This window comes from Danio rerio, chromosome 1 (genome assembly GCF_052040795.2).
Source record: "Danio rerio strain M-AB ecotype USA chromosome 1, GRCz13ab, whole genome shotgun sequence".
Taxonomy (NCBI): domain Eukaryota; kingdom Metazoa; phylum Chordata; class Actinopteri; order Cypriniformes; family Danionidae; genus Danio; species Danio rerio.
This window is the reverse complement of record NC_141021.1, coordinates 2,185,975-2,199,976: the sequence shown is the minus strand read 5'-3', so window position 1 is coordinate 2,199,976 and position 14,002 is coordinate 2,185,975. Positions and strand designations below refer to the sequence as shown.

Genomic DNA, 14,002 nt, shown 5'->3' with positions numbered 1-14,002 from the left:
CTATACACTACGTCCAATTTAGTTAATAATTTCATCTGTAGTGCTTGTGTGTGGACCATAGGGGAAACCGAAGTACCTGGAGGAAACCAGGCCAACATGAGGAAAACATGCAAACTCCACGCAGAAACGCCAACTGACCCAGCCAAGACTCGAACCAGTGACCTTCTTGCTGTGAGGCCACAGTGCTAACCACTGAACCTAATTCAAGTTCTTGATGCAAAAAAAATTTAATTCTTGATATCAACAAATCATATCAGTTTATACAACACAATCTCACGGCAATTCGTAACTTTTTCATTTAGTGGCTGATTCATATGAATTCGTACGATCTAATTCGTACAATTTAGTACGATTTGCTGATCCCCCAATGACGGTTGGGGTTAGGGGTGGGGTTAGGTACCACGCCTCCTTTTTAAAATCGTACCATTTCGTACGACTGAACTCGTACAAATTCGTACGAATTAGCCACTAAACTGGCAAAACATAAAATACCAGCCTGATCTCACGAGAAAACGTAAGTATTTTACGTTTTGCCAGTTTAGTGGCTAATTCGTATGAATTTGTACGAGTTCAGTCGTACGAAATGGCATGATTTTAAAAAGGAGGCGTGGCACCTGACCCCACCCCTAACCCCAACCGTCATTGGGGGATGAGCAAATCGTACTAAATTGTACGAATTAGATCGTACGAATTCATACGAATTAGCCACTAAATGAAAAAGTTACGAATTGCCGTGAGATTGTGTTGAAAATACTTACGTTTTCTCATGAGATCAGGCTGGTTTATAAGCAGTTAAAGTCAAAACGGCTTGCCATACTCAAGGCATTCAGTGATCCTCTCAGTGCTGTGGTAATGTCCTGAGTGGCTTATTTATGTGTAATGCAAATTGTGGGATCTTCACGTGGGCTGATGCAAATCCATCTCTTTGCTGGAATTTGCTGCATGTAAAACAAACTGGGGTTTTCAATGCTGGTTCTGCTTTAAAACACACTGAAAACACACTGTATTTCAGCTATTTATTCATTCATTTTCTTGTCGGCTTAGTCCCTTTATTAATCCGGGGTCACCACAGCGGAATGAACCGCCAATTTATCCAGCAAGTTTTTACGCAGTGGATGCCCTTCCAGCCGCAACCCATCTCTGGGAAACATCCACACACACATTCACACACTACAGACAATTTATCCCACCCAATTCACCTGTACCGCATGTCTTTGGACTGTGGGGGAAACTGGAGCACCCGGAGGAAACCCACGAGAATGCAGGGAGAACATGCAAACTCCACACAGAAACGCCAACTGAGCCGAGGATTGAACCAGCGACCTTCTTGCTGTGAGGCGACAGCACTACCTACTGCGCCACTGCCTCGCCTGTATTTCAGCTATCAGGTTATAAATGCAAATGCTGAAAAGGATGAAAGTGTGTTTTTGGGTCATTGTGCTGCTTCAGAACTCCTCATATCTTTATTTATTGCTCTACATGCATCTCTGACTGGTTGTTTCTACAGCGTTTGACTCTGTTAATAAAGTTGAATAAGGACACATTAGGAAGCATAATTACAGCTCACAGAAAACATGTCATTAAAGATTTAACAAATGCTAGTCTGCTAGTTCTTCCAGTAATGTAAATAAAAAATGCTTGTTTAACGTTGTCCTTTTATTCACAATCGACAAACCTTTATACCTTGTTTTTTTTTAAAGAAAATGTAAGTTTTTTTTATTTTTTAGAAAACATCAATGTGAATTAAAAGCTTAAATAATGTTGACAAAACCAAGTAAATATTTATTAAACATTTTGGAAATTCTGAAAACATTAAGAGGTTATGTTTTATGAATTAAAGGTAACAATGTTTAAACTTTTCTTAAAGGGATAGTTCACGCAATGTACAGTTAAAGTCAGAATTATTAGCCCCCCTGGAATTATTCGCCCCTGTTTATTTTTCCCCCAATTTCTGTTTAACGAAGAGCAGATGTTTTCAACATATTTCTAAGCAAATCTCTAATATCTAATAACTGATTTATTTTATCTTTGTCATGATGACAGTAAATAATATTAGACTAGATATTCTTCAAGACACTTCTATACAGCTTAAAGTGACGTTTAAAGGCTTCACTAGGTTAATTATAGGTTAACTAGGCAGGTTAGGGTAATTAGGCAAGTTATTGTATAATGATGGTTTGTTCTGTAGAATATCCAACAAAAAATAGCTTAAAGGGGTTAATAATTTTGACCTTAAAATGGTGTTTAAAAATTAAAAACTGCTTTAAATTCTGACTGGAATAAAACAAATAAGACTTTCTCCAGAAGAACAAATATTATCAGACATACTGTAAACATTTCCTTTACTGTTAAACATAATTTGGGAAATATGTAAAAAATAAAAAAAATCAAAGGGGGGCTAATAATTCTGACTTCAACTGTAAATATAATTAAATAATTCATTCGTTCATCAATTTTCCTTTGGCTTAGTCTCTATTTCAGAGGTCGCCACAGTGAAATAAACCATCAACTAATGCAGCATAAGTTTTACTCATCAGGCCAGGTGGAATCTGCGGACACTTTTTGCTATTTCTGCGCAGAATTTTGGTAAAAATCTGCAGATTTTTGCTAAATGATTTTGGGAGTATAATAACTAAAACCTTAATATATGAAATAAAAAGTAAAACCTTTATAACTTGTGTTTAATGTTTACAATGCAAATCAATCTAGATCCACTTTATTTGGCAAAAAAAAAGCAAGTCTCTCATTTACAGTTAAAGTCAGAATTATTAGCCCTCTTTGAATTTTTTTCCCTTTTTTTTTTTTATATTTTCCAAATGATGTTTAACAGAGCAAAGAAATGTTCACAGTATGTGTGATAATATTTTTTCTTCTGGAGAAAGTCTTTTTTGTTTTATTTTCACTAGAATAAAAGCAGTTTTTAATTTTTAAACACCATTTTAGGGACAATATTATTAGCCCCTAAGCTATATCTTTTCTCGATAATCTACAGATCAAACCATCATTATACAATAACTTGCCTAATTACCCAAACCTGTCTAACCAAATTAACCTAGTTAAACCTTTCAATGTCACTTTAAGTTGTATAGAAATGTCTTAAAAACATCTAGTCAAATATTATTTACTGTCATCATGACAAATATAAAATAAATCAGAGCAGCCCGTCTGGCAGCAACAACCAAGCCACGTTCAAAGTCACTTAAATCCCCTTTCTTCCCCATTCTGATGCTCGCTTTAAACTGAAGCAGATCGTCTTGACCATGTCTACATGTAGAAATGCATTGAGTTGGTGCCTTGTGATTGGCTGATTAGAAATTTGTGTTAACAAGCAGTTATACAGGTGTACCTAATAAAGTGGCTGGTAAGTATATATATATATTATATATACTTATATATATATATATATATATATATATATATATATATATATATATATATATATATATATATATATATATATATATATAGTCAATGGCTAATGGTTTTCAACATTCTTCAAAATATCTCCTTTTTGTGTCTAACTCTTAAAGACTTAATCTTTGTGATAATAAATAATATGCAAATCAATGCAAAGTGTATTTTCATTTTTGGGTGAACTGTCCCTTTAAGAATCATTTTTTGGTTCATCACATGGCTTCTGGCAAACTCTATGTGTGACTTTTTTTTTTTTTTACTCTATGTGTGACTTCATGTTGGCTTTTCACAGCAGTGACGTCCTTCCACACAAGGTGGACGTGTGTCTGGACAGTTTCAGCTATTATTTCAGACATTTACATGCCAAATCTGCCTTGTGTATATATATACTGGTGTAGAAGTGCTTTGGGAGATTCTATGATCTTTCATGTCTATAAATAACACCAGTGTTCTACATTATAGATGTCCCCCTTTTGGGTAAATAAATGCACATTTTTAAGCACACATGTCCCTTAGGCCGATCACTAAATTCAGAAAGCTCTGAGCTGTGGGACCCATATTTCCAGCTGAGCATGTACAGTCCTGCATGTGTGCACTTACACTCAGCACTTGACATGACAATCTCATGTGATGAACAGCCTGTGCCTCTTTGTTGCAAGAACATCCACACATATATTTATATGCCTGAACTGACTATAATGCTTCAGCGCCACCTGCTGGCCTGCTCTCTGCTGCTGCTCAAAGGCAAAATCAAATAATGTTGCTATGTGGTTGCTACTGTATTTGGTGTTGTTAGGGGGTTGCTATTCAGTTGCTAGGGTATTTTGGTGTGGTTTCTAGGATGTTTGAGATGGTTCCTAGGGTCCTCTGGGTGGTTGCTATGGAGTCAAAAATAGCGATGGATGGATGGATGGATGGATGGACGGAGGAACGGACGGATTGGATCGATGGATGGATTGATGGATATATAGACACATGGATGGATGGATGGATGGATGGATGGATGGATGGATGGATGGATGGACGGATGGATATATAGACACATGGATGGATGGATGGATGGATGGACGGATGGATATAAAGACAAATGGATGGATGGATGGATGGATGGATGGATGGATGGACGGATGGATGGAAGGATAAATGGATGGATGGATGGATGGGTATATAGATACATGGATGGATGGATGGATGGACGGATGGATGGATATAAAGACACATGGATGGATGGACACACGGTTGGCGCACGGATGGATGAATGGATGGATGGAAGGAAAAATAAATGGATGGATGGATGGATGGATGGATGGACACACGGATGGATGGAAGGATAAATGGATGGATGGATGGATGGGTATATAGACACATGGATGGATGGATGGATGGATGGATGGATGGATGGATGGATGGATGGATGGATGGATGAATGGATGGATGGATGGATGGACGGACAGATGGATGGACACACAGATGGATGGATGGATGAATGGATGGATGGATGGATGGATGGATGGACACACAGATGGATGGATGGATGGATGGATGGATGGATGGGTATATAGACACATGGATGGATTGATGGATGGATATATAGATACATGGATGGATGGATGGATGGATGGATGGACAGACGGATGGATGGATGGATGGATGGATGGATGGATGGATGGATGGACGGACGGATGGATGGACACACAGATGGATGGATGGATGGATGAATGGATGGATGGATGGATGGATGGATGGATGGATAGATGGACACACAGATGGATGGATGGATGGATGGATGGATGGATGGACACACAGATGGATGGATGGATGGATGGATGGGTATATAGACACATGGATGGATGGATGGATATATAGACACATGGATGGATGGATGGATGGATGGATATATAGATACATGGATGGATGGATGGATGGATGGATGGATGCATGGAGGGATGGATGGATGGATGGATATATAGATGTCCCCCTTTTGGGTAAATAAATGGATGGATGGATGGATACATGGATGGATGGATACATGAATGGATGGGTATATAGACACATGGATGGATGAATGGATATATAAATACATGGATGGATGGATGGATGGATGGATGGATGGATGAATGGATATATAGGCACATGGATGGATGGATGGATGGATGGATGGATGGATGGATGGATGGATGGACAGATAGATATATATAGACACATGGATATATGGATGGATGGACACATGGATGGATGGATGGATGGACGGACGGATGGATGGATGGACGGACGGACGGATATATAGACACATGGATGGATGGATGGATGGATATATAGGCACATAGATAGATGGATGGATGGATGGATGAACACATCGATGAATAGATGGATAGATTGTATGTGGTTGCTAGTGTAATCCGAGTAGTTGCTCTGCAATTGCAAATAACAGCTCATATATTTCTATGAGAGTTTGGTTCCATCCTCCTCAGCAGTTGAAGCTTTCACAGATATCTATAATGCTTTAGCGCCACCTGCAGGCTTGAAGTCTATTTATTAAAGTTGAAGTTGAATCTGTGGTTGGACAAAAAAAAATCCCCCTGAAGATGACTATTTCTGCCTGCACACACTGGAGGTCATGAAGCCCTGCTGTAATGAATGAGTGTGAACAAAGGTAAAGGCTGTTTTCTGTCACATGTCTGATCTCTCCACCTCACAGAGGGGCTATTGTGTGCTTCAGCATGAGTTCTGGAGGAGGATTCGATTAAGCCAGAGTAGGTGGACCATCTTCATCATGACAGCAGGTTGAGGGGGTGGGAGCTTCTTCTTTTCTCTTTCTTTTTTACAGTTTATGCAGTTATGTTCACATGAGAACGTGACATTTCAGACTTATGCAGATTTGTGGGTGTTTCTGGCTCATTTGATCTCAGTTTAGTCACTCAGTGCTGAGACCATAACTGAAAGCATCATTTACAACACATGAGGGTGCATCTGAATACACATTAGTGAATGAAGAGGAACTACAGCATGCTGGTAAAAGTAAACCAAATGAAATATTTTAGTTTACTTTAAACTTTATTGTCCGTTCTGCTTGACACAAAGGGCTCTATTTCGACGGTCCATGCGCAGAGCGCAAAACGCAGGGCGCAAACGCATTCAGGGCGTGTCAGAATGCATTTTTGCTAATTTAAGGACGGAAAAATCCGCTTTGCGCCGTGGCGCATGGTCTAAAAGGGTTGAGTTTATTTTCTTAATGAGTTATAGGTGTGTTTTGAGAATAAACCAATCAGAGTCTCATCTCTCATTCCCTTTAGAGCCAGCTGCATCGCGCCAAGAGCGCATTCGCTATTTACAGGACGCAAAGTAAATCTAAGTGGAAAAACTGAGCATTTCACAAGCAAACAATTAACAGTTTATTAACAGAAAACAGTTAAACAGAGCATCTACTGCCTGAGAATGAGAGATAATGGATCTACTTTCACTTTGGCTCTTGGATATGGAAACCTTTATGCACAGACATCAATTAGTCTATAAATAATTAATTGCGTTTGTTAAGCGAAAATATTCGTTTCAAAACTATTTCTAAATTCAGTTCTAATTTTCAGCAAACGAATAAATGAACAATAATAACAAAATGAGCTCAAAAACCTGAGTTATATCCTAAAACACATGCTGTGCCCCATATGGTCTAAAACCTGACAGGTGGACAAATCTAAGCTTGTTTTTAATAAAACAAATATAAATATGCATATAATAAATAATACTGCTAATAATAATAACATTATACAAAAGCAAATTGTTATGAATGAACTGAAAAAGCCTCCCGAGATGAAGAAGACATAAAAGCAGTGGTTTTTCATATTTATGTAGGCTAGAAAATAATATGTTCTGTAATATTTTAATCCTTTATATTTATATTCTATATCTATTCTTATTATATCCTATATATATCCTTAATATTTACATTTTTTCATATGTAAAGATATTTGCCTGTTGCTCTCTTGTGTGTATTAAGCAGTGTGTAAGCGAGGTGCAACTCTGCGCTGGAGTTTAGACCGGGTTAGTTTTGGTCCAATGAAAAATCTATCATAGTTTCTCAAACTAGCAACGCGCCATCAGTCCGCCTCAGAACGCCTTCCTTTTTAGACCAGAACGCCTATGGGTGCACATATGAGCGCAAATACATTTGCTATTTAAACAGCGTAGCGCAACGCCCTTAAAACCACTCCTGCACCAAGCTGAAACTACCAAAAGACTACTGCGCCACGCCTTGTGCCACACTGCGCCACATAGGGCCCAGAGAGGAAATTTGTCTTCAAGACTGGATTTAAGACAACAATTACAAACATACAACAACCACACAATAACAACACTCATCAAGACAACAACATAAGTCAAAAGTTTAAAAACCAAATTAGTGCCATACAAACTAATGCCGATCATTCTTGGCAACCACCTCATTCCCTTCAAACAGTGATCCGATTTAAAACATTTATGCCATTGGGATGAATGACTTTTTATAAGCATTTTTTTTTGTGCTTTAGGAACTCTAATCCTGCTGGTAACAATTCAAGTGCTGAGTGAAGGGGATGAGCATTACCTTAAAAATCACAACAGCTGTTTTTGCATGAATAAAATCTGTCAGATAAATCTGTCAAATAAAATCTGCAGTGAATGTTGTTTCTGACCAGTTATCTTATTTGATAATATCCGCTAATTTCTTCTTCTGTTCAAGTGCTGTGTTCCCAAACCATGAAACAATATTATATATGAGAACACTCTCTATCAATGATCTATATGCCATGTTTAAAGTCTGTGTGCTAACATTAAAACTGACTTCCCTTTTTTTAAACCGCCTCTGCATTACAATTAAAATTCAGGGTAACGCTTTCTTTTACAACCCGCAAAGTACCGCGTAAGTACAGTGAAATTACAGTGTACTTTTCTGTACGTACTGTGTAAGTATAATGAACGTATGTGTAGGTATAAGGGAACAAACCGTAATGTTTGGGTAATAAGGGGGTAACAACCAGATGTTCATCACGAAAATTACCGCGTAAGTATAGTGAAATAACGGTGTACTTTTCTGTACGTATAGTGTAAGTATAAATAACGCTTACTTAGGTTTAAGGGAACAAACTGTAATGCTTGGGTAATAAGGGGGTAACAACCAGATATTCAGCATGAAAAGTACCGCGTAAGTACTGTGAAATAACGTTGTACTTTTCTTTAAACTGCAAAAGAACAAACCATAATGTATGCGTAATAGGGGAGTAACAATAAGATATTTATCAAGCAAAGATCCGCGTAAGTATATTACGTTTACGATGTACTTTTCTTCAAGTATTGTATACATATGAAGAATTATGCAAGGATGGTGACAACCTATTGCTATCTGCAAATGTACTGTACATGCACCTGCGTGAGTACATTAGTACTCTTATTCAGTGCTTGGGTTTTATACGGGGTGTTTAATGAATAAAAGGTTTACAACCTGTAAAATTATGAACCCTTATTGTATACTGTATGCATTTTAAATCTGCAATTCAATATAAAATATATTTCCATACAATACTTACCTTATGTTTACTCGTCGATCTCACCAAAGCCATCAATGTCTCCATAACTCACTATCAACAAATAACTTTGCATGATATAGGCCTACCGTCAGGGTTCAATGTAGATTAAAACAGGATCGCATCTTTACTGCTGTTTGCACAGGGGGGCTAACTGTTGCATTTCAGTAAATGTATAACTGATGCTTTATAGAAAAATCTAGTAATTTGGTCTTCAATCAATAAAAACTGCTGCTGTAGTTTACTCTGTTCTTAGTGTTCACGTATACACTAGTGTGGTAAAGTTCAGCTTCTTCCCTCTTTGTTCCCTGTAGTTAAAGGGTGAATACAGTATTTGTTCCCTCCTTGTTCCCTGTACTTACAGGGTAAATACCACATTTGAGGGTTGTAAATTAAAGTGAAGCATTGTTCCTCTCTTGTTCCCTGTACTTACAGGGTAAATACCACATTTGAGGGTTGTAAATTAAAGTGAAGCATTGTTCCCTCCTTGTTCCCTGTACTTACAGGGTAAATACCACATTTGAGGGTTGTAAATTAAAGTGAAGCATTGTTCCTCTCTTGTTCCCTGTACTTACAGGGTAAATACCACATTTGAGGGTTGTAAATTAAAGTGAAGCACTGTTCCTCCCTTGTTCCCTGTACTTACAGGGTAAATACCAGATTTGAGGGTTGTAAATTAAAGTGAAGCATTGTTCCTCCCTTGTTACCTGTACTTACAGGGTAAATAAAACATTTGAGGGTTGTAAATTAAAGTGAAGCACTGTTCCTCCCTTGTTCCCTGTACTTACAGGGTAAATACCAGATTTGAGGGTTGTAAATTAAAGTGAAGCTTTGTTCCTCCCTTGTTACCTGTACTTACAGGGTAAATACCACATTTGAGGGTTGTAAATTAAAGTGAAGCTTTGTTCCTCTCTTGTTACCTGTAGTTAAAGGGTAAATACAACATTTGTTCCCCCCTTGTTCCCTTTAATTTACAATGTAAAATCTTGAAGGCAGTAAAATAAATATACAAACACACAATATATTTCTTCTTTACTTTGTAACCTTTATTTTAATAAATAAGCATTTTAAAACACTTCATCTTAATCAAACATTGTCCTGTCTATCATTGCCTATACTCATTCATTTTCTCTTCGGCTTTGTCCTTTTGTTAATCTGGGGTCGCCACAGTGGAATGAACCACCAACTTATCCAGCATATGTTTTACGCAGTGGATGCCCTTCCAGCTGCAACCCATCTCTGGGAAACATCCATACACACCCATTCACACGCATACACTACGGACAATTTAGTCTACCCAATTCACCTGTACCGCATGTCTTTGGACTGTGAGGGAAACCGGAGCACCCGGAGGAAACCCACGCGAAAGCAGGAAGAACTCCACGCAGAAACGCCAACTGACCCAGCCGAGGCTCGAACCAACAACCTTCTTGCTGTGAGGAAACAGCACTACCTACTGTGCCACTGTGTTGCCACCCAGCTGCAACCCATCACTGGGAAACATCCATACACACTCATTTACACACATACACTACGGACAATTTTAGCTTACCCAATGTCACCACATATTTTTGGACTTGTGGGAGCACCCGGATGAAACCCACGCTAACATGGGGAAAACATGCAAACTCCACACAGAAATGCCAACTGACCCAGCCGAGGCTCAAACCAGCAACCTTCTTGCTGTGAGGCGATTGTGCTACCCACTGCACCTGCCTATACTCAGACAGCAAAATAACACAATATTTCATTCCCCCTTTTTTCTGGCATCTCTTGCTTGGCTTCCTCTTCTGCTCTTCTCAGCTTCCACTGAGGACTCTGATGGTGAGTGGCTGATGAAATCCCATGGGTCTTGCTGCTCTGCATTTATATAAAATATATGAACAGACATAAAGGCTTTTAGTAAGCTGTAGACATGTTTATTTTTCTGTTTAATGTGTGTGTGGTGGTTGTCCAACAATTTCACATACTAAATATTTACAGATACCATACAGACACTATACATTACTATCAAACAAAAGTACTATGATCAGATCATATGGGAGATTGTGAACATTTATAGTGATAATAATTAAAGCGCAGAGGGGAAAAGGCTATGTGCAGGCATTACAGACTTTGAAGTAAAGATTATTTGCAGTTCAGTGTACACATTTAAATTCTGTGTTACTCATTAAATTGTAAGTAAATGTAACGTTTGGGTGAACTACCTCTAAGGTTAGTTTTTGATTAAGTACATGTCTTAACCCATCATTAGTCCTAAATAAAGTGAAAGATAACATAATATGGTTGATGTACTGTTATGGACCCTTTTTACATTTCAGCGCAGTGAATGGGAAAGTACAACACATTTTTTTTTTTTACAATCTTCTTTGCTCAAATAAAATGAAAACTTTATGATGGTGTTGTCTCGACAATTAGAAAAAGAAAAAATTTGCGTGAAACTGATAACGCCAGCAAGAACAGAGAATAACATCTAATTTACTCATGTCCATAGACACTGTTTGAAACACCTCGCACATGTAATCATATTATATAATACATACGTAAATACAAACAGATGTTATTTAGTTAAAAATATCATTTAAAAACTCAAGGATTTTAGATGCTGATGATCGTAAAACGCGTCATAACAGTATTGTGGAAAGGGAATTGTTAAAAATAGGTACAAACATCAGATGGAAACAAAAACCTAAACAAACACTTCTATGTACATAACGTCATAAAAATACTTGTTTTATTTACCTCGCGCTGCCCTCCTTGTACTGCCGTGTACAGGAAATTCAGGGAATGGAGGACGGAGAGTTGAATCGATTCGTCTTCAACAAACCGATCAGTGTGACATCAAAACATCGCGAGAACAACAGACAGCTCCGTGTGCATTTGAATCCATCTCGCGATATTGCATCACTTCAGGTACGCGCCTACTGATTCGTTGATTCAAACAAGTTGTGAATCAAGAAGCCTCTAAAGATCCGAATCAAACTGCAGCAGCACGCCACGAGGTTTTGCTCAGACTTTCGGGACGTTTGGAATTGCTCCGTCTCGTCACCATGTAACACATGTGAGTAAATCGTTGTTAGTAAATAACGCTACTGTTACGATTAGAAATTGCATTAACCAGATTATATTTATTATGTTTCATTTGTTTTAGCGTAAAATTAATGCTAGTTCATGGCCGAATCTAAACGGCCAGGAGCGAATATTTACCAATGTTTACTGTCGTTTACTTTGCACATCTTAGAGATGTTGCCAAAGTTCCTCTGAATTTAGTTTCTTCATGTCATTCCAGATAGACTGGATGATAATCAGTTCAGATCTCTGTGGCTGTTGTCATACAACTATTTTCTCCCTGTAACGTTATACGTTAATTACAGTAAAGTTAATGACAAAAATAATGTTCGGAAATGTAAATTGATATATCAAACTGGCATGCTACAGAAAATATCAACACCCCCCCCCCCCCCCCCCCCCCCCCAATTACTAACGTTAGCCTTGAACTTTAGCACAGTAGCCTACTATATAAGCCTTTTCCCCTCTGCGCTTTAATTATTATCACTATAAATGTTCACAATCTCCCATATGATCTGATCATAGTACTTTTGTTTGATAGTAATGTATAGTGTCTGTATGGTATCTGTAAATATTTAGTATGTGAAATTGTTGGACAACCACCACACACACATTAAACAGAAAAATAAACATGTCTACAGCTTACTAAAAGCCTTTATGTCTGTTCATATATTTTATATAAATGCAGAGCAGCAAGACCCATGGGATTTCATCAGCCACTCACCATCAGAGTCCTCAGTGGAAGCTGAGAAGAGCAGAAGAGGAAGCCAAGCAAGAGATGCCAGAAAAAAGGGGGAATGAAATATTGTGTTATTTTGCTGTCTGAGTATAGGCAGGTGCAGTGGGTAGCACAATCGCCTCACAGCAAGAAGGTTGCTGGTTCGAGCCTCGGCTGGGTCAGTTGGCATTTCTGTGTGGAGTTTGCATGTTTTCCCCATGTTAGCGTGGGTTTCATCCGGGTGCTCCCACAAGTCCAAAAATATGTGGTGACATTGGGTAAGCTAAAATTGTCCGTAGTGTATGTGTGTAAATGAGTGTGCATGGATGTTTCCCAGTGATGGGTTGCAGCTGGGTGGCAACACAGTGGCACAGTAGGTAGTGCTGTTTCCTCACAGCAAGAAGGTTGTTGGTTCGAGCCTCGGCTGGGTCAGTTGGCGTTTCTGCGTGGAGTTCTTCCTGCTTTCGCGTGGGTTTCCTCCGGGTGCTCCGGTTTCCCTCACAGTCCAAAGACATGCGGTACAGGTGAATTGGGTAGACTAAATTGTCCGTAGTGTATGCGTGTGAATGGGTGTGTATGGATGTTTCCAGAGATGGGTTGCAGCTGGAAGGGCATCCACTGCGTAAAACATATGCTGGATAAGTTGGTGGTTCATTCCACTGTGGCGACCCCAGATTAACAAAAGGACAAAGCCCAAGAGAAAATGAATGAGTATAGGCAATGATAGACAGGACAATGTTTGATTAAGATGAAGTGTTTTAAAATGCTTATTTATTAAAATAAAGGTTACAAAGTAAAGAAGAAATATATTGTGTGTTTGTATATTTATTTTACTGCCTTCAAGATTTTACATTGTAAATTAAAGGGAACAAGGGGGGAACAAATGTTGTATTTACCCTTTAACTACAGGTAACAAGGGAGGAACAATGCTTCACTTTAATTTACAACCCTCAAATGTGGTATTTACCCTGTAAGTACAGGGAACAAGGGAGGAACAATGCTTCACTTTAATTTACAACCCTCAAATGTGGTATTTACCCTGTAAGTACAGGTAACAAGGGAGGAACAAAGCTTCACTTTAATTTACAACCCTCAAATGTGGTATTTACCCTGTAAGTACAGGGAACAAGAGAGGAACAATGCTTCACTTTAATTTACAACCCTCAAATGTGGTATTTACCCTGTAAGTACAGGGAACAAGGAGGGAACAAATACTGTATTCACCCTTTAACTACAGGGAACAAAG

The 14,002-nt window shown here is 38.5% G+C and overlaps 2 long non-coding RNA genes across 2 annotated transcripts; one reads left to right on the top strand and one right to left on the bottom strand.

Moving 5' to 3' along the window:
- Positions 1-9,993: 9,993 nt before the first annotated feature.
- LOC147846638 (uncharacterized) lies at positions 9,994-11,758 on the bottom strand. The gene is made up of 2 exons (XR_015475975.1): positions 11,712-11,758; positions 9,994-10,829 (listed from the first exon to the last, which is right to left on the bottom strand). It is a non-coding gene; the product is annotated as an uncharacterized LOC147846638 (long non-coding RNA).
- A 33-nt stretch (positions 11,759-11,791) lies between these two features.
- LOC147846637 (uncharacterized) lies at positions 11,792-13,561 on the top strand. The gene is made up of 2 exons (XR_015475976.1): positions 11,792-12,030; positions 12,727-13,561. It is a non-coding gene; the product is annotated as an uncharacterized LOC147846637 (long non-coding RNA).
- Positions 13,562-14,002: the final 441 nt, after the last annotated feature.